The sequence below is a fragment of the Odocoileus virginianus genome, chromosome X (genome assembly GCF_023699985.2).
Source record: "Odocoileus virginianus isolate 20LAN1187 ecotype Illinois chromosome X, Ovbor_1.2, whole genome shotgun sequence".
In the NCBI taxonomy this organism is placed as follows: domain Eukaryota; kingdom Metazoa; phylum Chordata; class Mammalia; order Artiodactyla; family Cervidae; genus Odocoileus; species Odocoileus virginianus.
This window is the reverse complement of record NC_069708.1, coordinates 10,022,814-10,046,885: the sequence shown is the minus strand read 5'-3', so window position 1 is coordinate 10,046,885 and position 24,072 is coordinate 10,022,814. Positions and strand designations below refer to the sequence as shown.

The 24,072-nt window shown below is 39.1% G+C and overlaps 1 pseudogene; it reads right to left on the bottom strand.

Moving 5' to 3' along the window:
- Positions 1 to 15,122: 15,122 nt before the first annotated feature.
- Positions 15,123 to 16,624, bottom strand: LOC110143551 (protein FAM47E pseudogene; annotated as a pseudogene).
- Between the last annotated feature and the right edge of the window lie 7,448 nt (positions 16,625 to 24,072).

The window sequence follows — 24,072 nt, the reverse complement described above, 5'->3', positions numbered from 1 at the left end:
CAAAGGCTGCGTTTAACTTGTTTGATGCTAGATTTCACAAAATAGGGGCTCAAAAACATGATTTAAAGACTAAGTGGCCTTTTAAAGTTTTAGTTTCATCTGTCCAAATTAAAAAACAATGAGTGGAAGTGGGTATTAAATTTGTATTTAAACTGTTTCTTTTTTAAAATTTATTTATTTTAATTGGAGGCTAATTACAATATTGTAGTTTTGCCATACATTGATATGAATCAGCCATGGGTGTACAAAAGGAAAACCAATCAAAGAGACCCAATTGTGACAAATTATTCTTATAATTTTACTTTAATATGCACAAACATATAGCTAGATATAAAGCTCTGTAGCTTTAAAATATGCTGTTAGAACTGTAAACCTAACAATTTGTGTGTGTGTGTGTGTGTGTGTAAATATATGTGTGTGTGTGTATACATATCTCTTGGAAAAGAAGCTGAACACCAAGACAAAGCCTAGCATTCCTTTATGGACAGGAAGTTCAGATGTGTTGTGAAGTAACTGGTGAATTTAGGAAGGTGTGAGGCCAAAGGCAGCCTTTCAGAAAGGGAAGAGACTGTTGGAACTGGGAACTGAGGAGAAGAGAACTACTGACATGGTTTTCAGGGATAACACACTTCCCTTTGTGTGTCTCTGTGGTAGAGTCTGTGGCCTGGAGTACAAGGAGAAAGATGTACTAGAGCAGCTTCTGGTGGCAGGAATATTATTTTCTTCTACATGCAGCTATAGAAATATTGCTTAATATTCCTCAGATCTTAACTGTCATGGACAAAAAAAAAGTGATGATAATGGGAAATGTCAGTTCCAACTGCTTCCCTCTTTCATGAGTTCTCTTTCAGTTATGCATGCTTTTATTCCCCCCTAAATCATCACTTTGTTCCTTAATCACATGTATTCCTCAATGATGCAGTAGAAAACTGCAGTCTTCTCTTTGTGGCCCTTTCCCCTTAATTCTTTTTTGATTTTTGCACCAACAATCCCTAATTTTTAGGAAAAAAAGACAATAGCATGCAAGTGAATCAATGTGCAGAATTTCTTAAATTTTAAGAATCAATTCCTGGATCTTTATTGACTGCTAAATATATTGATCACATCAATTTAAGTATTTTAATCAGTTTGTGTACAGAGATTGCAGCTACAAAATAAAAAGCATAATTTGTTCATTCAGTGGTTACAAATGTAGGAAGGGGAAATGTAAATAGCATTAACAAGATTTTTATGCAGAACCAAGAGTCTACCTCTTTTTCTTTCCAAAGAGACTGTTCTATAAACTGTGGTACTGATTTTCCTAGCCATGCTATTAAGCATGTTTGGTTAGATTATGTTTTGAATCAAAACAGGTTATTGAAGTAAATGTCTATGCAGAATGTTTGTACATGCTCAGTTGCTAAGTCGTGTCCAACTCTTTGTGACCCATGGACTGTAGCCCATCAGGCTCCTCTGTCCATGGAATTTTCCAGGAAAGAAAACCAGGGTGGGTTACCGTTTTCTCCTCCAGGGGATCTTCCCGACCCAGGGATCAAACACACGTCTCCTGTGTCTCCTGCATTGACAGGTGGATCCTTTACCACTGGCCCACCTGGCAAGCCCTTCTCTCTGGGATACTTGTGTTTATAAAACTATTTCATAGCTAGATGATGTGGAGCATCCCTCAGACTGTGTTCTTGCAAAGGAGTGTTTTTGAGCCAAATAAATAAGAGAAAGCAGGTAATAATATAATATTAGAACTCTTTTTGCAAAAATATGACATCTCAATTCACATTTTGTGATAGTCTGAATAACATTTTGGAAAACCACAGTGTGTCTATGTGTGTATGAAATACATGCATTTGTATGATTTGTATGTGAATATTAGCCTTTGATTACTAAGAGTTATGTTGGCTAAAATTTACACCTTATTGTGGATTGTGGTATGGATATATATTAGCCAGGTAAAGTAGACTTTAGTGGGAACATGCATCGTGCCTGACTGTGTGCATGTGCATTCTGTGAATTTTTAAATTTTTTTATTTACTTTACTCATTTTTGGCTGTCCTGGGTCTTCATTGCTGCAAGTGGGCTTTCTGTAGTTGCAGATCCAGGGCTGCTCTCTAATCGTGGTGTGCAGACTTCTCATTGCAATGGCCTCTCTCATTGCAGAGCACGGGCTCTAGGGCACGTGGGCTCAGGAGTCGTGACTCACAGGCCCCAGAGCACAGGCTTAGTCGTTGTGGCACAGGGGCTTAATTGCCCCACGGCATGTGGAGGCTCGCCAAGCCAGAGATTAAACCCATGTCCCTTACATTGTAGGTGGATTCCCAACTACTGGATCACCAGGAAAGTCCTTATTGTTTTTAAAAAATACACATGCTGTACTAAATATCATGGATTGAGTCAGCACTAGTTGAAAACTGAGGTTATGAATTCTTCTTCATTTTTCACATTCATTAACATGAAGGTGTTAGGGGAAGCACACTGACTGAAACCGCCCACCCTGGCCAGGCACCACAGTAACCATTTGCATCAGTCATTTTATGACAGGAGGTCCTGGTAAGGAACACGGAACTAATAAGCCACCAACAAGCAAAAGAGTTCAGGAAATGTCAAAAGGAGACACCACATGTCCAACTACCTCCCAGAATCCTTCTCTCTGGCATCCATCTTGGCTGAACAAGGCGTGCACCACCAGGAAGGACTCTGAGTCAGAATGATTGGCTAAAGACCACCCGGAAAACAATCCCATCACCATAAAACCCAAGACTGCGAGCCACATGGCAGAGCAGTTCTTCTGGGTTCCCTAACCCTGCTGCTCTCCACCCAGGTGCCCTCTCCCAATAAAATCTCTTGCTTTGTCAGCACATGCATCTCCTCAGACAATTCATTTCTGAGTGTTAGACAAGAGCCCAGTTTCGGGCCCTGGAAAGGGTCCCCTTCCTGCAACAAAGTGATTCAGGAAATTTTTTGTTAGCTACTAAAATGTAAACTTTTAAAATTTAATCTCTCAATAAGTTCTGTATAATGTACACTTCAATCTTGAGAATTTAGATGATTCATGTTCTATATTAGCTTCTCAGGTGGCACTAGTGGTCAAGAGCTTGCCTGCCAGTGCAGGATATGTAAGAGATGCAGGTTCAGTCCCTGATCGGGAAGATCCCCTGGAGTAGGAAATGGCAACCCACTCCAGTATTCTTGCCTGGAGAATCCCATGGACAGAGGAACCTGGAGGGCTACAGGCCATAGGGTGGCAAAGAGTTGAACACGACTGAATGACTTAGCACACACGCATGTTCTGTATTCTCAGTATACTGCTGCGTTATTTAAGGTACATAGGTATAGGATGAGTGCAGTATCCTTGCTTTACTCCCTTCTTAGGAGGCGGTGAAAGATGTGGGATTTCGTGTCAGATAGTCATCAGCTGAAAGCCTGACTCTATGCCTTCCAAGCTGTCTGAACTTGCCTATAGTGATTCACTCATCAGAAAAATGGTACTAATGATATGAGATGTTAAGAGGATTAAATTAGATGATGCATTTATGATTATGCTAATATTACACAGCTGATTGATTAGTCAATACACAGTAGCTTTTATTTTAGGAACTAGACCGACCCTGCAATAGTAGTCTACTCACTATATAAAAAGTTCACTTTAATTTTTAAATTTTAGGCTCTTCTATTAAAATCCTGAAAACGTAATGCTTTTTCTTTTCCCTTGTATTTTGTTCTTTCTCTTTTTTAGCTAGCCACTAAAATCTATCTTATGCTGTTTTTGGTGGTAAGGTTAGCAGATAATGCAGTTCCAAAATATATGAACAACTTTTGGAATCAATAAATCCCAAAGATTAGTGTGAGAAAGAGGAATTAATCTTCAAAACGTAGCTTATAAAAAGTATAGATTTATATAGCATGTTTGACATTTCTAATATTATTGTCCTGAGTTACTATTTAATTTCAAGTGTATCTGTCTTTGCACTCTAAGGAAATTGTAAAGTTCCTAAGGTCTGGGACATTAGATCATGTCTATTTATTTCTATTACAGAGCTTTCTCTACTTGGGGCTTAATAATAATAATGCAAAGAGCAGTAGATCTTATTTTAATCATGTTCTTTTAAATTATTTTGGTGTGGTAGTCATGTAGTAGATATTATTTTAAACTATTTCAAGAGTATAGGTATTTAGTCTATTGAATTCAGATCCATTAAACACTGGTATTCTGTACTGTGTTATGAAAAGCATGGTAGCTCATAAAGCTGAATGTTTTTATGTAAGTATATTTAGGAAAGAATGCAAATATGCCATGTGTAGCAGATTTGAATGATTTTTAGAACTTAGTTACTTTCCCCAGATGCTATAAAGTCTGATAAGGGGGCAGGTGGCAGTAGATGTGAAATTGGCAAGATGACAGAATCAGAGGCTCCCGGTTTTACTTTCCATTAATGAAAGACCAGCTAGCAACTATCCACAGACAAGAAGGCCTTTGGGGGGAGCGGGGGGGGGGGGGGGGGGGGGGGGGGGAATCCCAAAACCCGGAAGTGAGGCTGCAGCACCCTCCTCTGGATCACAAAGCAACTTCACTCTGACCACACAGCCCCTCCTACAGGCCAGCACAGAGCCACACCAAATGATATCTCCAGCAGGGAAAAGAGATCCCTGTGTGAACTTCCAGGTTCCACAACATTCTGGGAAACTTCTCTTAAGATCCACTTCTTTCCATCTCACAGGGAACATTGGGAGAAAAGGGAGTGACTCCCTGGGGTTAGCTTGAAATAAAAGGGAGGTGGGGCAGGGTTTACAGCATCCAGTGCATAGATTTTGATGGACTGTGTGCCTGATGGCAGTGGTGCTTACCAGAGAGCACAGCGAGCAGTTCTGCCCACCTGAGGTGTGGAGCCAGTAATCTCATTTGGCCAGGGAGCACAAGAGCAGTTCTACCCACATGAGGTGCCCAGCCAGAAATCTGGCCCAGCCACTGGAATTCGTCCTATATCCCTGCTTAGGTAGGGTCGCAAGCCAACAGCCCCATCCAGATGCCTCATCCAGAGCACAGCCTCTAGGCTTGCCCAGCCAGGAAGCCCAAACAGTGACTCTGAGAAATCGCGGAACCCAGTGCACCAATCTGCCTGGCTTTGGAGCCCAGCATACAGCCCATTTGATGGCTGAGCAGATTTCCCATTATGTAAACTATGCAGGAGACCCAGGTTCAATCCCTGGGTCAGGGCGATCCCCTGGAGAAGGGGATGGCTACCCACTCCAGTATTCTTGCCTGGAAAATTCCATAGACAGAGGAGCCTGGTGGGCTACAGTCCATGGGGTCACAAAGAGTCAGACATGACTGAGCAACTAACACCTCTTCACTTCACTTCAAGCTATTGAAGTACAAAAGTAGCTATTTCATTTATCTTTCAGTCTTTCCATGTGCTATCAATTTTCTTCCTCACAATGCAAAGATTTGTTGGCTATGCTAGAACTATTATGAACAGTGCTGTAAATAGTTTCCTTATTTAAAGGCATAGTTTTTATTTTACACACTAAAGATTCCTTAGTTGCTCTAATGATAGACCTCAAAGAGGATAGTATCCTTATCTTCTGTTTAATTGTTAAGAAATCAGGAGAGCATGACATAGGTATCACTGGCCATACTATACAGTTCTACTTGGTTTATGATTTTTGCATCCTCCCAGAGCTGAATTTCATTTCTCCCTGCTCCTGCCACACAACTGACAAAGCTGTGGTGGTTGTAACAGGCAAGATGGAAGAACAGGGTACAGCTGGTTACAGCAAATAAAAGTACATCTTTATGTTTCCCTTATTTGAGGTTCCAGTATTATGTATGTTCTTCCTCCAGTTTTCAGTGGTTGGGGGTCCAAGGTTTCAAGGTAAATATTTCCTTGTCCATGATATTGCTGAGTGTCAGTGTGGAAATTATACAATTAGAGGACTTTGACTTCCCACTTGACCTTAGGTAACTCACTTATTTGAAGTTTTCTCAGTTATAAGATGGAGATAATAATTCTTTGGGGTTTCTCTGTTTTCAACCTCAAAACAAACAAACAAAAAAAAAACCCCACAAAGATTGTGAATGAGCATTTCGAAAATTTTTTAAGTAGCTATAGTAACACAATTTAACAACAAGCTCTCCTGAATTTCCTCTCCGTCTAAAAAGGCTTCTGTGGATTTGAAGTTGCACTGGTGTTAAGAAATCTAAATTCTGTTTGTGTCTATATCTGTATGACAACTAATACCAATGTGGATAGTTGCTGCAGTGAAGAAACCCATACAGTTTTACTGAAGAAACTTATTTTCACCAGTAAGTGATAAGTGGCCTTATTCGTGACTCTTACTTTGAAAATGCATTTTCATCTTAAGCAAAAGCTAGAATTGAGTGAGGTTTTAGTTGAATGCTATCACCCTGGATAAACACCATCAAAAAGTTTTTTTAAAAAAAAAAAAAAAGTTTTTTTTTTCCTCTTGGCTTTCCTATGTACCCTTTTCAAACCCTTCTTACTCCCTTCTCTTTCACAAATGTATGCTGGGTATCTCGTCTGTGATGTTGGTGGTATTAGGCACTTATATAAAGTGATCCTTTAATTTTCAGCAAAATCTGAGTTTGATAATATGGTCTCCATCTTATAGATGAGGAGACATGCTTCTTGAAGTACAAGGTCACGTAACCAAAATATGGAAAAGAAGGTATTCTAAGTGTGTCTTCTGACTATAAATATGTTGCTATTTCTGTGACATATTCCTTATATGCATATGCATATTCCTTAATGCACTTTTAAAATTGAGGAAATTTTAGGTAATTGATTCCAATTTTGGTTAAACAGAAGACTGAAATCTCCTTTCTTTTAAAACAAATTTTACAAATGTATTTATTTAGTTTGGGCTGCTCTTGGTCTTCATTGCAGCACATGGGACTCGTTGCTGTATGCAGTCTTTCTCCGGTTGCAGCAAACAGGGGCTACACTCTAGTTGTGGTGTGCTGGCTTCTTCTTGTGGCGGCTTCTCTTGTTGCTGAGCAGGGACTCTAGGGTATGTGGGCTTCAGTAGTTGTGGTGTGCAGGCTTAGTTGCCCTGCACCTTGTGGGGTCTTAATTCCTAGACCAGGGGTGGATCGATGGAGTCCTGGTCCCCTACATTGGTTGGTGGATTCTTAACCACTGGGGAAGCCCCTAAATCTCCTTTCTTACCTCCCTTCCACATGCTAGCTCTTCTAATGAACTACTGCCCATGGAGTCATTTCACACTACAGTTTGGTTTACCTGATTTATTTATGTCACAGAGAAATTCATTCAGTCCTGTAGTTGAACATTTGAGTGTCTGTTTTGTTTAAAAAGCGGTGATTTGTGTTAAAATACAATGGGATGAAGCAGATAATTAGCACATTGAGTGATGCATATAGTACTAACCTTAAATACAAAGGAAATGACAAATAGCTTTTGTTTTGCATGTGACTGCAGTGGAAAGTATGAGAAAGGTAAGTGTTATGATGCTGGAAACTGATAGACTCTGGTCAGTAAAAAAAAAAAAAAAGGAAAATGAAGGAGACCTTTTGGGGAGGAAGAGACCACTTTGGATACAGATCATTTCACATTTTGGTTAAAAAAGAAAAAGGAGATGAGGGTAGAACAGGTTTTGATTATTAAAATGTGAGGGAAATATTGTAGACTTTTAATAAATCCTATTATTTAAAAAAGCTTCTCCTATTTTCATCCATTCAACAAATAGTTATCGAGCATCTACTTTGTATCCTGAATTTTCTGTGTAGTGAGAACTTAGAGGCTAATTAAAAGTGTCCTTATTTCCACAGGGTGTTAAGCCTAGAGAAGAGAGGAAATAAACAAATATATATGTGAGATATATATATATATATATATATATGTGAGATATATATATATATATGTGAGATATATATATATATGTGAGATATATATATATGTGTGTGTGATATATACATATATATATATGTGAGATATATATATATATATATATATATATACCACATCTCATAGAGATAAATGTTATGAAATTAAAGATGAAGCAGGGGAAGGTGGGGTGGTAGAGAGTGATCAGTGGTGATAATTGGAGTATGGTAATCTGAGGGGGACTCTCCAAAGAGGTGACATTTGAACTATACCTGAATAAAATGAACCATATGAGCATCTAGGAAGAGAACATTGCAGACAGAAGGAAGAGCAAATTCAAAAGCTCTGAGATGGGGGTATTTCTCACTCTCAATGGAGACGAGATTTTATCCCAAGTGTAATGGGAGACCTCTGAGCATTGTAGTTGGAGAGGAATATGACCTGAATTCGGTGTTTAAAAGATCACTCTGGTTTACTCTGTGGAAAATAATCTACAGTGTGAAAAGAACTGCAGTCAGAAGGTAAGGTGAGAAGCTTTTGCTATTGTGTGGCAAGATATGATGGCTCAGAGAAGAGTAGTAAGGGTGGAGATGGTAATAAGAGTAGAGGCTCTCCCTTTGGGAATATATTGTGAAGATATATCAAACTTCAGCATAGAATTGAAGAAGTCAAGGCTAGCCTGGCAACTCTGAGTGATGATGCTGTTTACCAAAATAGGGAACATGACAAGATGAGCAAATTTAGAAGTAGGAAATTAAGAGAGTTCTTATGATAATGCTCTTTCTTTTTATTGAAGTGTAGTTGATTTATAATGTATTAGTTTCAGGAGGACAGCAATGTGATTCTACCTATGTGCGTGTGTGCTCAGCCACTTCAGTTGGATCTGACTCCTTGTGACCCCATGAACTGTAGCCCACCAGGCTCCTCTGTCCATGGGATTCTCCAGGGAAGAATGCTGGAGTGGGTTGTCATTTCCTCCTCCAGGGGATCTTCCCAGCCCAGGTAACGAACCTGCATCTCCTGCATTGCAGGCAGATTCTTTACCACTGAGCCACCAGGGGAGCCCTTATATGGTTATACCTACATAAATATATTCTTTTTCAGATTTTTTCCATTAGAGACTATTATAAAGATATTGACTGTAGTTCTCTATGTTATACAGTGGGTCCTTGTTGTTTATTTTTTATATATAGTAGTGTGTATCTATTAATACCTAACTCTTAGTCCCTCTGTCTTTTCCCTTTGGTAACCATAAATTTGCTTTCTATGTCTGTGAGTCTATTTCTGTTTTGTAAATAAGTTCATTTGTATACTTTTTTTAGATTCCACATAAAAATGATAAAGATGTATATACAAACAATGAAATATTACTCAGCCATAAAAAAGAATGAAATAGTGCCATTTTTAGCAACATGAATGAACCTAGAGATTATCATACCAAGTGAAGCAAGTCACATAGAGAAAGACAAATTTCATATGATATTGCTTGTATGTGGAAGATAATGCTTTATTTTAAATTCCTATTACACATGCTAGTAGAGGTATCATGTGGGCAATTGACTATATTGCAATCTGGAGTTCACCACTAAAAATTGGGGAGTCATGTGGGCAGTTGATTATATTGCAATCTGGAGTTCACTAAAAATTGGGGAGTGTGTGTGTGTGTGTATATGTATAATTGTGTGTGTGTGTGTGTGTATGATAAAATCATGCTATTCAATTGAATTATCTCCAGAGTTAGTCCCAGGACTGATCTTTGGGTATATCCAGGTCAGAAACAGGAGAATTTCACATTTAAGTCTCAGACTGGAGAAGGACCAAAACACAGGAATTGTCATGTTAGAAGAACAAAAAAGGAGGGGATCCAAAAAGGAATGAGTTACTTATTAGGCCCAATGCTCTTAAATAAGATGAAAATATTAAATTTCGCCATGACACCTTATTGGTGACCTTGACAAGAACATGTCACTAGGAAATTAGAACAAAATTCTGATTGGAATGAATTCAAGAGACCCTAGGAGATGAAGACGTGGAAACAATGATTTATAAACAACTCTTTTTGGTAATTTTTCTACAAAGTAGAGCAGAAAACATAGAGTGGTAACTGGAAAGAAAAATTACATCAAGAGAATTATTATTTGGTTTGGTTATTTCACATAATGAGAGTTATAAGAGCCTTTTTGGTTTTGGTTTGTTTGTTTTTTAATGACAGGAATTATTCCCCCCTGCAAGACAGAACAATAATGTAGGAAAATAAGGAGAAAAATACAGGACAAATATTTAATTGGGCAAAATGTTGACATCCAATGCACAAACGAAAGGCTTTGCCTTAGTAGAATAAAGAGTTCATCCTTTGTTACAGAGGATGGAGAATATGGGTATAGATGTCACTGGCCTGGCAGATGTGGTGATGGGAGGAAAAGATGGTTCTCTTCTAAATATTTTTTTTCCTCAGTGAAGTACAAAGCAGTGCTTTGAGGAGGAGGAATAGAAACAGGGATTTGGGCAACTGATTGCAGAAGTAAGATGATCATTAGAAAATGGGAAAATATATTGATGAGGCAAATAAATGGAGCGGAATTTCAACTAGTGTTGAAGGCACATTTAAGATTCATGCCATATGTAACCAGTCCCTGTGGTATGTGATTTTCTCTAGCCATGTATAACCATTTGGGTGCAGGTACAAAAATGGCAGACATTAAGATTTAACCAGGATTGGGGTTTTATCAGAAGACTATAACAGTCCAGGGAGTTAAAAGTATACTCAAAGAAGGGATAATAGTAGTCAGTGGAACCTAAGCTGGGAAGGTAAGGAACTGAAGCAAGGCACGATTAATGCTGAAAAGCTGGTGAGGGTCATTGAATTGTTAACATGTTGGAGGAGAAGAATTGGAGGTTTGGGAATATTAAAAGGGCCTGATCCACAAGGTAAAAAGTAGGAATTGGAAGGTGGGATAACTGAAATTGAGATTTGGAATTGGTGTAAGTATTGCCAGAAACAAAGGCTAGAGTCTGACTGTAGGGATCATCTTACCTACTGTCTGTAGTGAGATGAGGACAAGATGAATGGAGGCAGTGAGATTCAGTGCCAGGATGTGAATGGATAGTCTTTGTGAATATTTGTTTGTTTTTTTTTTAAGTAATATGATCTTTGCTTTCTTTTTTTTTTTCCATTTATTTTTATTAGTTGGAGGCTAATTACTTTACATCATTGCAGTGGTTTTTGTCATACATTGAAATGAATTAGCCATGGATTTACATGTATTCCCCATCCCGGTCCCCCCTCCCACCTCCCTCTCCACCCGTTCCCTCTGGGTCTTCCCAGTGCACCAGGCCCGAGCACTTGTCTCATGCACCCAACCTGGGCTGGTGATCTGTTTCACCCTAGATAACATACATGCTTCGATGCTGTTCCCTTGAAACATCCCACCCTCGCCTTCTCCCAGAGTCCACAAGTCTGTTCTATACATCTGAGTCTCTTTTTCTGTTTTGCATATAGGGTTATCATTACCATCTTTCCATATATATGTGTTAGTATACTGTAATGGTCTTTATCTTTCTGGCTTACTTCGCTCTGTATAATGGGCTCCAGTTTCATCCATCTCATTAGAACTGATTCAAATGAATTCTTTTTAATGGTTGAGTAATATTCCATGGTGTATATGTACCACAGCTTCCTCATCCATTCGTCTGCTGATGGGCATCTGGGTTGCTTCCATGTCCTGGCTATTATAAACAGTGCTGCGATGAACACTGGGGTGCACGTGTCTCTTTCAGATCTGGTTTCCTTGGTGTGTATGCCCAGAAGTGGGATTGCTGGGTCATATGGCAGTTCTATTTCCAGCTTTTTAAGAAATCTCCACACTGTTTTCCATAGTGGCTGTACTAATTTGCATTCCCACCAATAGTGTAAGAGGGTTCCCTTTTCTCCACACCCTCTCCAGCATTTATTGCTTGTAGACTTTTGGATAGCAGCCATCCTGACTGGCGTGTAATGGGACCTCATTGTGGTTTTGATTTGCATTTCTCTGATAATGAGTGATGTTGAGCATCTTTTCATGTGTTTGTTAGCCATCTGTATGTCTTCCTTGGAGAAATGTCTGTTGAGTTCTTTGGCCCATTTTCTGATTGGGTCATTTATTTTTCTGGAGTTGAGCTGGAGGAGTTGCTTGTATATTTTTGAGATTAATCCTTTGTCTGTTGCTTCGTTTGCTATTATTTTCTCCCAATCTGAGGGCTGTCTTTTCACCTTGCTTATAGTTTCCTTTGTTGTGCAAAAGCTTTTAAGTTTCATTAGGTCCCATTTGTTTACCTCAACATAATAAAAGCTATATATGACAAACCCACAGCAAGCATCACCCTCAATGGTGAAAAATTGAAAGCATTTCCTTTGAAACCAGAAACAACACAAGGGTGCCCACTCTCACCACTACTATTTAACATAGTTTTGGAAGTGTTGGCCACAGCAATCAGGGCAGAAAAAGAAGTAAAAGGAATCCAGATAGGAAAAGAAGAAGTGAAACTCTCTCTGTTTGCAGATGACATGATCCTCTACATAGAAAACCCTAAAGACTCTACCAGAAAATTACTAGAGCTAATCAACGAATACAGTAAAGTTGCAGGATATAAAATTAACACACAGAAATCTCTTGCATTCCTATACACTAACAATGAGAAAACAGAAAGAGAAATTAAGGAAACAATACCATTCACCATTGCAACAAAAAGAATAAAATACTTAGGAGTATATCTACCTAAAGAAACAAAAGACCTATACATAGAAAACTATAAAACACTGATGAAAGAAATCAAAGAGGACACAAACAGATGGAGAAATATACTGTGTTCATGGATTGGAAGAATCAATATTGTCAAAATGGCTATACTACCCAAAGCAATCTATAGATTCAATGCAATCCCTATCAAACTACCAACGGTGTTTTTCACAGAACTAGAACAAATAATTTCACCATTTGTATGGAAATACAAAAAACCTCGAATAGCCAAAGTAATCCTGAGAAAGAAGAATGGAACTGAAGGAATCAACCTGCCGACGTCAGACTCTACTACAAAGCCACAGTCATCAAGACAGTATGGTACTGGCACAAAGACAGAAATATAGATCAATGGAACAGAATAGAAAGCCCAGAGATAAATCCATGAACCTATGGTCACCTTATCTTCGACAAAGGAGGCAAGGATATACAATGGAAAAAAGACAACCTCTTTAACAAGTGGTGCTGGGAAAACTGGTCAACCACCTGTAAAAGAACCACAATGAGGTACCATTATATGCCAGTCAGGATGGCTGCTATCCAAAAGTCTACAAGCAATAAATGCTGGAGAGTGTGTGGAGAAAAGGGAACCCTCTTACACTGTTGGTGGGAATGCAAATTAGTACAGCCACTATGGAAAACTGTGGAGATTTCTTAAAAAGCTGGAAATAGAACTGCCATATGACCCAGCAATCCCACTTCTGGGCATACACACCAAGGAAACCAGATCTGAAAGTGACACGTGCACCCCAATGTTCATCGCAGCACTGTTTATAATAGCCAGGACATGGAAGCAACCCAGATGCCCATCAGCAGACGAATGGATGAGGAAGCTGTGGTACATATACACCATGGAATATTACTCAACCATTAAAAAGAATTCATTTGAATCAGTTCTAATGAGATGGATGTAACTGGAGCCCATTATACAGAGCGAAGTAAGAAAGATAAAGACCATTACAGTATACTAACACATATATATGGACTTTAGAAAGATGGTAATGATAACCCTATATGCAAAACAGAAAAAGAGACTCAGATATATAGAACAGACTTGTGGACTCTGGGAGAAGGCGAGGGTGGGATGTTTCAAGGGAACAGCATCGAAACATGTATATTATCTAGGGTGAAACAGATCACCAGCCCAGGTTGGGTGCATGAGACAAGTGCTCGGGCCTGGTGCACTGGGAAGACCCAAAGGGATTGGGTGGAGAGGGAGGTGGGAGGGGGGACTGGGATGGGGAATACATGTAAATCCATGGCTGATTCATTTCAATGTATGACAAAAACTACTGTAATGATGTAAAGTAATTAGCCTATAAAAAAAAAAACTATACCAAAAAAAAAAAAAAAGAATGAAACTAGAACACTTTCTAACACCATACACAAAAATAAACTCAAAATGGATTAAAGATCTAAATGTAAGACCAGAAACTATAAAACTCCTAGAGGAGAACATAGGCAAAACACTCTCCGACATAAATCACAGCAGGATCCTCTATGACCCACATCCCAGAACTTTGTGAATATTTGAATCAAGAACTTTGAGAGTAGTTAAAGGGAGCAAGTCAGTAATTCACACACTAAGTAACTTCAGTGAAGATGGAGGAGTGAAAAGGGAGTAGTTGATTGCAGTAAGGATATTGGTGAACACTACAACCTGATGGCTCTGTTCCCTTCTCACGAGGGTAAAGTATATGCACATACTTCCATTTACAGATAAATTCCTTCATTACCAGAAATAGAATTGCACTGCAGGCCTGTGCTACTAATCTTTCCCGCTATCAATTTCCTATCCCAGACAATTTTACTTGTTATTTTGGAAATGTATAGAAGTTGCTTGACTTCTTCTTTTACATTCATGAGTGAGTTTTTAGTCACTATTTGTAAAATGAAATGATTAATCTTACTTGAATAGATATGTGTGGATATTTGATGATGCTGTGTAGTTTTGCCCACTCAGACCTATTTTGTACAGTAGATTTGCCAAGAACTTGAAGCTCCCTGTTATTCTGTACCTGTGTTATGTTATATGGAAGTACTTTTTCTTGGTGAATTTTTTATGAATGTGGTTAAAAATTTTTAAGTATATTTAATTGAGAGGCATGACAAAATAGCATAATTAAAGTTTCACCTATAATTTTGATAGTTTTCCATCTGTTTTGGGAGCTTGATGCAATCCTAATAAGGGGGATAGCAATTTCATTATTAAATGGGGCTAACATTATTTTGGCTACCAATTGTACTTAAGAGTAATTGTCATAATTAACTCATGATTTTAATTATAATGCACAATTATTTTGAAATTGATCCCATTTTGTAGCTGACATAGCTAGATCATATTTATAAAAAGTAATTATTTTTTGTGGATTTATTTTTACAAATAATTGATACAACATTGTGGTATTCACAATGCTATAAAATGTGAGAAGAGTATATATGAATATTGATTTCATAGGTGATAAAACTGATAAAATATTGATAAACCCAAGCAGAAGTTCATTAAGAACTGTTTATAAGCATTAGGTATTAAATTTACAGATGTAGAATCAAAAAAAAAAATTTACAGATGTAGAATCAAAGTTGTACATACATGGTGGGATGGACACTCACCATGAATTCTGATGGATGTTACAATGAGAGAGAGAAAAAAAGCCGTTAAGTAGTAAATAGAAAAATGTCTAAGCATCTTTCCGTGCATCATCTTTTCTAATTAAGTTGATTTTTATCCCTTTGTGTATAGGAGTCTTAACAGAATCATATTTCCATCCCTTCCTGGTGAACAACCTCTTAAGAATGTCTGGCATCCGGTAGCCCTTGCTTAGAATGAAATCTTTAAATGCAATTGTTCCATAAAGATCTTCAAGATTGTCCTGTTCAGGAAACCTCTTTCCAAAAATCCCACCTCCAAGTAAGGCCTTGGGATCAGTCAAAGGTTCGTCATTTATTAGCTTTTCCCACAACTTGGGCCGCAGGTACCATGCACCATACCTTATCTTCACCCAGTCAGGTTTATAAGGATTGTGTGGTTTCTGGAGTTTCCTCTCCCGGTTTTGTTCCTCCATGGAGTATTTTATTGCCTCCATTTTACCTATACTGATGCCGAAATTTACCTCTGAAGAAACCTGGGATACTTGCTTCATGTGGGCTTTGCCATTGGTTTCTGGGCAGTAGCAGCCCACCTCACACATTTTCATGATGAACTGTTCGTCAATGCCCAAGTCTTCAAAAATAGAAACCCATTTGCAGAGTTGCCAAATTCCTTTCAGTACATTGTTATCAAAAGATGAATCAGTGAGTGAATCCTTTTTGCTTGACTTCTTGTCTTCAAAGTAGAAACTGGCTGAGTGTGACACGGGAGCCTCCTTGACAGGTTTCAGCTGGACTGTCGCAGGGCGTTTTTTATGAAGCTTTTGGGGGGACTTCTTTTTTCCCTTGGGACCCAGACAGTAAGCCCACAAGTCCTCCATCTTTCTGTCAGGATCGAGCACTTCCAGCACCTTTAATAAGAGGTCTGCAGGTAGATCTTCCTCCAGCTTCGGGTAGAGCGCCAAGGGATGCTGGGTTAGGTGGGCTTCGATTTCCTCCACGAATGCCTTCCGTGCTTGCTGGGCTGATGAAAGCGTGGAGAACACCTCTGCTTCCATGGGCAGCTTTTTCTTTGGGGGGGCATGCTGGGGAACTCTGTGAGCAATCACGGGGAGAAAGCCCTCATTAGGTCCTCGAGTGATCAGATCTTTACAAGGTGGGCAGCCCTTCCGGAAGTCGTCCTGCCCCTCTTTCACAAATACCCACCGCCGGCTGTCGAGGGATGTGGGGAACTTCAGGAGTGTCTTCTTGTGCTTTGCGAAACACTCTGAGGATAACTTGTCTTTGTACCAGGGCTTGCAGTTCATGCCCAGGGGCATCGGTTCCAGTGGCCCCGGCCCTAGCAGCCACTTCTTTTCTGCCATGGTTCCCCTGGCCTCGAGGGGGACTCACTGCTTTAGTAGTTTGTTGTCTCGGCTTCTCCGGTTGCTAGGAGACCACGTAGCCAGGTGCCGCTAGATTCTTCCTGGAGGGGGGTCAGTGCAGGTGCCATGTGAAACCTGCATTCTCCCAGGATGTGCAGTGAAGGCACATTCTTTTTTGTTGTAGTACTGTGTTGTTGTTACTATTCCGTTGTATGGACATAGCATCACTTATTTATGCACTCACCTTTTGATGGACATTTGGATTATTTGCAGTTTGAGGCTATCACAAATAAAGCTCCTGCAAATATTTGTGTTTCTGTCTTTGTATATCCATATACTTTCATTTCTCTTGGGTAAACTTTAACTCTGAGTGGAAAGCTGGGAGCAGATGAGCTTTTATGGTTTAGACCACTACCAAACTTTTCCGAACTGGTTGTACTGGTTAATATTTCTTCTAGTTGTGTATAGGGGCTTCCCAGGTGGCGCTAGTGATAAAGAATCTGCCTGCCAATGCAGGAAGCTCAGGAGACATGGGTTTAATCCCTGGGTTGGGAAGATCCCCTAGAGTAGGAAGAGGTAACCCAATCCAGTATTCTTGCCTGGATAATTCCATGGACAGAGGAGCCTGGCGAGCTATAGTCCACGGGGTCACAGAGAGTCGGACACAATTGAGCATGCACACACACACATATATACACACTAGTTGTATATGAAAATGGCACTCCCTCTACACTTTCCCCAATACTCAGTAAGGTTAGTCACTTTATTTTTTTTTCCATTTATTTTTATTAGTTGGAGGCTAATTACTTTACATCATTACAGTAGTTTTTGTCATACATTGAAATGAATCAGCCATGGATTTACATGTATTCCCCATCCCAGTCCCCCCTCCCACCTCCCTCTCCACCCGATCCCTTTGGGTCTTCCCAGTGCACCAGGCCCGAGCACTTGTCTCATGCATCCAACCTGGGCTGGTGATCTGTTTCACCCTAGATAACATACATGCTTCAATGCTGTTCTCTTGAAACATCCCACCCTCGCCTTCTCCCAGAGTCCACAAGTCTGTTCTATACAACTGAGTCTCTTTTTCTGTTTTGCATATAGGGTTATCATTACCATCTTTCTAAATTCCATATATATGTGTTAATATACTGTAATGGCCTTTATCTTTCTGGCTTACTTCGCTCTGTATAATGGGCTCCAGTTTCATCCATCTCATTAGAACTGATTCAAATGAATTCTTTTTAATGGCTGAGTAATATTCCATGGTGTATATGTACCACAGCTTCCTCATCCATTCGTCTGCTGATGGGCATCTAGGTTGCTTCCGTGTCCTGGCTATTATAAACAGTGCTGTGATGAACATTGGGGTGCACGTGTCTCTTTCAGATCTGGTTTTCTTGGTGTGTATGCCCAGAAGTGGGATTGCTGGGTCATATGGCAGTTCTATTTCCAGCTTTTTAAGAAATCTCCACACTGTTTTCCATAGTGGCTGTACTAATTTGCATTCCCACCAATAGTGTAAGAGGGTTCCCTTTTCTCCACACCCTCTCCAGCATTTATTGCTTGTAGACTTTTGGATAGCAGCCATCCTGACTGGCATATAATGGTACCTCATTGTGGTTTTGATTTGCATTTCTCTGATAATGAGTGATGTTGAGCATCTTTTCATGTGTTTAGATGGATTAAAGATCTAAATGTAAGACCAGAAACTATCAAACTCCTAGAGGAGAACATAGGCAAAACACTCTCCGACATAAATCACAGCAGGATCCTCTATGACCCACATCCCAGAATTTTAGAAACAAAAGCAAAAATAAACAAATGGGACCTAATGAAACTTAAAAGCTTTTGCACAACAAAGGAAACTATAAGCAAGGTGAAAAGACAGCCCTCAGATTGGGAGAAAATAATAGCAAACGAAGCAACAGACAAAGGATTAATCTCAAAAATATACAAGCAACTCCTCCAGCTCAACTCCAGAAAAATAAATGACCCAATCAGAAAATGGGCCAAAGAACTCAACAGACATTTCTCCAAGGAAGACATACAGATGGCTAACAAACACAAGGTTAGTCACTTTAATTTTGGCTGCTCTAATGGGTGTATGGGCATCCCTGGTAGCTCACCTGGTAAAGAGTCTGCCTGCAATGTAGGAGACTTGGGTTCGATCCCTGGGTTGGGAAGATCCTCTGGAGGAGAGCATGGCAGCCCACTCTAATTTTGGTACCTGGAAAATCAACATGAACAGAGGAGCCTGGTGGGCTAGAGTCCACGGGGTCTCAAAGAATCGGACATGCTGGTGCTGCTGCTGCTAAGTCACTTCAGTCGTGTCCGACTCTGTGTGACCCCATAAACGGCAGCCCACCAGGCTCCCCCGTCCCTGGGATTCTCCAGGCAAGAACACTGGAGTGGGTTGCCATTTCCTTCTCCAATGCATGAAAGTGAAAAGTGAAAGTGAAGTCGCTCAGTCGTGTCTGACTCTCCACGACCCCATGGACTGCAGCCCACCAGGCTCCTCCGTCCGTGGGATTTTCCAGGCAAGAGGACTGGAGTGGGGTGCCGTTGCTCTTCCCCTACCAGGGATCAAACCTCTGTCCCCTGCATTAGCAGATGGATTCTTATTCACTGCACCATGAGGAAAGTCCCAAAGTTTTTATTTTTATTCTTCCTGCAGATATCTAGTAGTTCCAGAATTTGTTATATTTTTTGAAAAGAGAAAAATTTCTCCACTCAATTACCTTTGTAACTTTGTAGATATGAGTTGTCCCTATTTCTGTGGGTCCATATCCAGACACACTTTTCTGTTTCATTGATTCCTCTGTCTCTACTCCAGTTCTGCTCTGTGTTGATTACTTTGTATTTTACAATAAGCCTTGAAATTAGGCTGCATTAGTTCTCCAACCTCTTTCTTCTTTTACAAAGTTGGTTTGACTCTTACAGGTCTTTTGAATATATATGAGAATTTGAGAATCAATTTGTCAATGTCTTTTAAAAGAAACCTGTTGGAATTTTGATTAGAATTTTTTGGAATCTATGAATCAATTTTGAGATATTTGACAGATTAACAATATCAAGTTTCCTGACCCATGACAAAGGTGCATGTTTTCATTTATGTATATATTCTTTCATTTATCTGAGCAATATTTTGTAGCTGTCAGTGTATACATCTTTCACATCTTTTTGTTGTTGTTGTTCATCTTCTCTGAACTTCTGTTTCATCTCCTCCCGTCTTTAGCTTCCACTATGGAAAGATACAAAGTTTGTTCTTGCTAAACTGTCAAGAAAGCTCTTATTTTACTACTTAAATAGTTAAATGAAAATAGTATGACAGTGCAAATTTATATTATTTCCAGACTTGCGAAAGAAACCACAACCAGCATGATGCATTGTGTAAAGTATGTACAGCTTTAATAAAAGAAACAAATCAGCCACTATAACATCAGAAATGTTCTAGCTTAATGATAAACCAAAACTTTTATTTATTTTTTTTTTTCAAAACTTTTAGGAGTTTTAGAAGGTAAAGAATTAAATAGTTGAAACTCAGCTTTAAACTATCAGGAGAGGTGCAAATTATTTCCTGTAATAATGCAATATATTTGGTATAGGGAAGAATATCAAAGGATAAGCTACCATTCCTGATTTCACGGAGGAGAAACATTTCACACTGGTACCTTGGTATCTGCCTGGGGTTAGCTCCAGGACTCCCCTTAGATACCCAAATCTGCAGATGTTCAAGTCCCTTATGTAAAATGGTGCAGTATTTGCATATAATCTATGTACATGCCTGTACACTTTAAATCATCTCTAGATTACTTAGAATACCTCTTGTAATGTAAATGCTCTGTAAATAGTTGCACCACAAATTCATGTTTTGCTTTTTGGATTTTTCTTTTTCCAAATGTTTTCCGTCTGTATTTAGCTGGGTTCATGGATGCAGAACCTAAAGATGTGGACGGCCGACTCTACTGCACCATCTCATACAAGGGACTTGAAATCTGCAGACGCTGGTATCTGCAGGGGTCCTGAAACCAGTCTCCTTTGGCTGCTAACAGATGACTGTATTCTTCTTATGGCCTCTCTTCTTTCTAGCCTGTCTCCTCTGCTCCACACTGATGTGGATTCTTCCTTTCTGAAATTACAGCTTTATTGAGGTAGAATTTGCATTTTAGCAATTCACTCTTTTAAAGTATGCAGTCTAATGGTTTTTAGTGTATTAATAGGATTGTGCAACTATCAAAGCAATCGGTTCTGACACATAGTCATTAATCTCAAAGGAACACCAAACCCATTGGCAGTCACCTCGTCGATCCCCCAGCCACCTCGGCCCTTGGCAGCCACTAATCTACTTTCTGTCTTTTTAAATTTGCGTATTCTGGACATTTGCTATAAATGCAATTATAGAATATGTGGTCACTTTTGACTGGCTTCTCTCATTTATCATACCGTTTTTGAGTTTCATCCATGGTGTAGCATGTATATGTACTTCATTTCTTTGTATTGCCAAATACTAATCAGTTATGTAGATATACCATATTTAATGTATCTGTTCATCTGTTGGTGAATATTTGGGTTTTTCCACTTTTTTGTTGTTATGAGTAGTGTTGCTACAAACCTTCATGTACAAGAGATTTTTTTCTATTCAGTCTTTTGAAATTTATTATAATCTCTTTTCCCAGATTTCATGATGTATAATTGATAATTTAAAATTTCATATTTTTAAGGTATACAGCTTGAAGAGTTGATAAACATATACATAATGAAACAATCACCACAATCAAGCTAATCAACATACTCATCATCCCCCATACTGTCCATCTTACTTGGCTTAAGATTTACCCTCTTAGAAGATTTCAAGTATACAATGTCGTTAACTACATTCACAGTTTTCTACATTAGGTTTTCAGAATTTATTCATCCTGAGTGACTTAAAATTTGTACCTCTCGATTAACAACTTTTCCTGCCTACCAGTCTCTGACAACCAATTCTGTTGCTACTACTGTTCTCGGCTTCTAGGAGTTTGACTCTTTTAGATTCAACATATAAGTGAAATCATGCAGTATTTGATTTTCTGCATCTTGATTATTTCACTTAGCATGATGCCCTCCAGATTAACCCATGTTGTGAAATGTAGGATTTCCTTCTCTTTGAAGGTTAAATAATATTCTTGTGTGTGTGTATATCTCATATTTCCTTTGTTCTTCTCTGGATGGATATTTAATTTGTTTCCATATCTGGGCTATTGTGAATAATGCTACAGTGAACATGGGAGTGAATGTATCTCAGTATCCTGATTTCACTTTCTTTGGATGTATATCCAGAAGTGAGATTGCTGGATCATAAGGTGGTTCTGTTTGTGATATTGTGAGGAATCTCCATACTGTTTTAAAGAATGGTGATAAAAATTTACATTCCCACCAACAATGCACAAAGGTTCCGTTTTCTCCCCTCCCTCAATAACATGTGTTATTTCTTGTCTTTTTGAAAATAGCTATGCTAAAGGGTGTGAGATGACATCTCATTGTGGTTTTGATTCATATTTCCTTAATTTGTGATATCATGTACTCTTTCATACCTTTTAGTCATTTGTGTGTCTTCTTTGTAGAAATGTAGGACTTCTGCCCTTTTCTTTTCAATTGAGGCATTGTTTTCAGCCATTGAGTTGTATGACTGACTTACATATACTGGATATTAAGCCTTATGAGATACATGATTTGAAAATATTTACCCCATCCTGTGGCTTGCCTTTTCCCTCTGTTGGCTCTTCCTTTTGCTTTGCAGAAGCATTTTTATTTGATAAAATTTCTCTCGTCCACTTTTGCTTTTGTTGCTTCTGCTTTTGCTAATATATCCAAAAAGTAATTGCCCAGACCACCATCAGGAAGCTTTTCCTCTATGTTATCTTCTAGTAGTGTTACAGTTTCAGTTTCATGTTTAAATCTTAATATGTTTTGAGTTTTTGTTTAAATATGAGATAATCTCATTTTTCTGCATGTGGATACCAACTTTTCCCAGCAGCATTTACTGAAGAGAGTATCTTTTCCTCACTGGGTGTTCTTTTCTGCTGCTGTGCTATGCTCGGTTGCTTAGTTGTGTGTGACTCTTTGCAACTCATGGACTGTAGCCCACCAGGCTCTTCTGTCCATGGATTTTTCCCTTAAAGAATATTGGAGTGTGCGGCCATTTCCTTCTCCAGGGAATCTTCCCCACCCAGGGATCAAACCTGGGTTTCCTGCATTGCAGGCAGATTCTTTACCACTGCACCACCTGAGAAGCCCTATGGATTTATTTGGTATATATGTCTGATTTTAATGCCAGTATGATGCTATTTTAATTACTGTAGCTTCACAATATATTTTGAAATCAGGAAGTATGGTTTTTATTTCTCAGGATTGCTTTGGCTATTTGAGGTCTTCGGTTTGTTAGAGTTACTTTGTGACCTAATATGTGTTCTATCCTGGAGCAGGTTCTGTGTGCACTTGAGGAGAATGTGAGTTCTTCTACACTTGGATAATAACTACTGTATATTTCTGTTATGTCATTTTAGTCTCTTGTGTTCTCACATCAGTTGCTTCCTTCTTGATTTTCTGTCTGAATGTTCTATCCACTAAGTGAGGTATTAAAGTGTCTTACTATTATTGTACTGTTGTCACTTTCTGCCTTTAGAACTGTCCCACCTTTATTAATGTATGATTGACAAATAAAGAATTTGTATATATTTAAGACATATAATATGGAGATATATCAATATCTGCTTTACACATTTAGCTGTGTATTCATATAAATGTTATATCATCCTGTTGAATTGACCCTTTTATCATTATGCATTTACCTTCTTTGACGCCAAAGACAGTTTTAGACAAAATGTCTATTTTGTGTGGTATAAGTGTAGTTACCCTTGCCAGGCTGGAGAGGGTGAGCCAAGCTGGACAGGGCTAACTTGAGAGCATCCCTTTGGGGGCCCAACCCTGTGACCCCCACCTTTTAAAATTATGGTCCTGCTCCTCCAGGGTCAAGGATAGGAACTTGGTACTCTTCATGCTTCTACGATAATCCACCTGGCACCAGGATCACGTGAAAAAGAAAAGAGCTGATGTGTGCAGAGAATTGACTCTTTTGTTCCCCTTCTGTATCAACCTAAACAATATATCCAATAAATACACATCAATATCAGCCAACTCTTATGGGAGCAATAAGGTGACCTGAGTAAAAGGTAATACTTGAGTTTTGTGCTAAGGAGGCTTGAGAAACTAACAGGATTTTATGGGGAGGGGGGGTTGTTTTTATTATTTTACTAATATGCTGACATCTACCTGTGACTCCAGGCAACTGGTATATGCCACAGAATATAACAGCAGGAAGGATGTGCAATGCCAAAGAAGAATGGAGGTAGGGAAAAATGAGACTGTCAGAGATATGAGTATGGACTTATCACAGTGTTTTGGGGTGAGAATCAGTGGATCAACTCAGAATTCAGTTCAAGGTTTGAT